Here is a 383-nt window from a genome sequence, read left to right on the forward strand (position 1 = left end):
TAATTTTAAATATTAAAATTAATTTTTTTAATTACATTATCTCTATTTTTTTATTTTTAGTCAACTAACATTAAATTCCAAAATAATTGATAATTAATCTCATTTATATATTGAATTTTTTATTTCTATTTCTTCTTCACCATTTAAATATTTTTCTTCTTTAATCAAATTTTCGTTACTGTTTCATCCTTATTGTCTTTTTCTTCATCTATATTCATCTATCATTATTTATTTTAAAATCAACTAGTTTAAAAATTAAACAGCATGATAATGTGCTACATCATTATGTTTTACACCAATCTTATTCATATAATTACATTATATCTTGATTTTTTTTTTGAATTGTTTATTTTTATAAAAAAATAAAATAAAACCTAATTGAT

The sequence above is a fragment of the Arachis ipaensis genome, chromosome B08 (genome assembly GCF_000816755.2).
Source record: "Arachis ipaensis cultivar K30076 chromosome B08, Araip1.1, whole genome shotgun sequence".
Classification (NCBI taxonomy): domain Eukaryota; kingdom Viridiplantae; phylum Streptophyta; class Magnoliopsida; order Fabales; family Fabaceae; genus Arachis; species Arachis ipaensis.